The sequence below is a fragment of the Phaethon lepturus genome, unplaced genomic scaffold, assembly GCF_000687285.1.
Source record: "Phaethon lepturus isolate BGI_N335 unplaced genomic scaffold, ASM68728v1 scaffold36961, whole genome shotgun sequence".
Classification (NCBI taxonomy): domain Eukaryota; kingdom Metazoa; phylum Chordata; class Aves; order Phaethontiformes; family Phaethontidae; genus Phaethon; species Phaethon lepturus.
This window is the reverse complement of record NW_010519193.1, coordinates 49,992-52,537: the sequence shown is the minus strand read 5'-3', so window position 1 is coordinate 52,537 and position 2,546 is coordinate 49,992.

Genomic DNA, 2,546 nt, shown 5'->3' with positions numbered 1-2,546 from the left:
GCTTTTAATCAAATTGGCTGAGATTTCTCAAGGCCACCAAAGGAATTAAATTAATCTGCCATTTCCATTTAAAAGGAGTGCAAACTGGGCATGCACCTCCCTTGGGCTTTGGGAAAGCGTCTGCCCTTTGCCGATGCCAAAGAAATGGTGCCGTGAGCCGATGCTTTGCTGTGGCAACACTCTCTCTTATTGGCCTCTTGAAAAGGGGGGGAGGGGAACTAAAAAACCCCCCAAAATAAACTATCAGCCGGAAACTGGTGGCATTTGGTTACTCCGTAAAAAAGCTGTGTGTGCCATGACACAAGCCTTTAGGGTTGACTCATGGAGGGGGAAGCTCTCTGCCAGAGGGGACAAATGAGCAGAGCGATTTGCTGTGTCCTCCTCTCCCCTCCCCTGCTGGCCCTCCACCCGTTGGTTGTTAGCCTGGAGATTTTCAGGTCTGTGGGGCTCTCCTGCTGATGGAGTGGAGGGCTGGTAGTGTCCCACAAACGGGTGAGCGGTGGCAGGGGTAGGGTCTGCAGAGGGGCCCCTGGTGTCAGAAGCCTCCGTATGCCTCTGAAGCCGGAGGGATCACGAGCCGTTGGGATGTCTCAGGAAGGGGCCAGCTCCCTGGTTTGGTTCTTCTAGGATGTTTTGGTTTATTTTGCTTGCATTTGCAAGGGGGGTGCCTTTTTTTATTTTTTTTCTTTTTTTCTTTTTTTCTTTTTTTCTTTTTTTCTTTTTTTCTTTTTTTCTTTTTTTTCTTTTTTCTTTTTTCTTTTTTCTTTTTTCTTTTTTCTTTTTTCTTTTTTCTTTTTTCTTTTTTCTTTTTTCTTTTTTCTTTTTTCTTTTTTCTTTTTTCTTTTTTCTTTTTTCTTTTTTCTTTTTTCTTTTTTCTTTTTTCTTTTTTCTTTTTTCTTTTTTCTTTTTTCTTTTTTCTTTTTTCTTTTTTCTTTTTTTTTCCTGTTTTCTTTTCCCTTTTCCCCTTTGCCTTTTCCCTTTTCCCTTTTTTTTTCCTTTTTCCTTTTTCCTCCTCTCCCCCAAAGTGCATTACAACAGGGGAAAAAAATGTGTCCTACCACTCACTCACCCGTGGGCAAACGCTCCTAACACTTTTCAGCCTGGTTACGAGAGCATCCCTCCTTAGCGAGGTGAGCAAAGCCTGGTGGGGCTCAATGAAATCAGTGCAAGAAGGAAAAAAAAACCCACAGTATTTCCTCCACAGTAAAGCTGTTGAGAGAAAGATCTTTGAGAAAACACCTGCCAGCCCCCAGCTTTGAGTGGTGGGGTAACCAGCTCTCCTGCACCTTCAGCACTGGGGTGTCTGGCCGCCTGGGGCAGACTCTGCTTCCCTTGTATCCATCACGATATTGGTGGGTACCCCTCCAGTGTATGGGTGCGAGGAGGTTTTGCACAGCCCTTTGTGTTCTTCTGGGTCAGCCAGGTGGACAGGGTGGTGGGATTTGCTGACCTTGAGCAAGTTTTGGTGGGCTTTCCTCTTTCTGTTTTGGTGGAGAAGTTTAGAGGGTTCACTGGGTCTGTAGCGAGTCACCTGGTGGCTGCTGAATTTCCACTTGGACATTTTGAAATGGCTGGAATTTGGAAATTCCAGAAGGAAAGGAAAAATGCAGGCAGAATTTGGGGGCAGATATTAACTGGGCTTCCAGAACTGATTCAGGCCAAAGCTGCTGATACTGAATATTTACAGGGTCCTATTCATTTAGTCCATGCCACCTAAAAAGAGCAAATGTCTTCAAAAAGATGGAAGGCTTAAGGGTTTAATTGGTTACTAAAAATATTGTTTCTGAAGATGGGTGCAGATAGCATACGTGCTTTCCCCCAGCAATGTCAGGAGATGTAACATCATTCATCCGGCAAATGGCAACAGGGAAGGGATCTTCTCCTGGACCCTTTCTGACCATCCACTAAACAAACGTACTTTGGACAAGTTGTGTCGCAGCTCTGCCTCAGTTTCCCAATCTGTAATATGGCACCATCCTCCTCTGGGAAGCACAATTCATTGCTTGCAAAACACTTTCAAACCCTTATGTGAAAACCTGCGCAGCCGTGCAAGGCAGCGTACGCATACGTGTTTTTTCTGTTTCTTGGTAACAAAACCCTAGAGAAATGATGTAAGCTGCTGTATCCATATTAAACCCGGTGTCACTGGCCCCAGTGATGCTTGTTCTGCAACGGTGTGATTTTTGGCCCTCGGTACATGCTGAACAACATTTGAGTTGAATATCTCATGAATGCTGAGCCTCCAGAGCAACTGCTTAGACTCTCTTGGTTTGTGAGAAAGGATCTTGCTTTAAGGAAGGTGAGATTTGCTGTGAAATGCAGGAGAGCCATGGGTGCCTTTTCCACAGAGGCTGGGTGACGTTGCAGCTGTGCGTGGTGGTGCAGACACACCTCACGCTGCCAAAGCAGTAACGCCAACCGACTCCCTAGGGTAAGGTTATTGCATGGCCTGCCCTGGCCTCTCTGGGTTTCTTTTTAAATTAGCTTGGGTGTAATAGTCCCATGTTAATCACTCACAAATATTGCTAAATTGCAGACTCCTGACC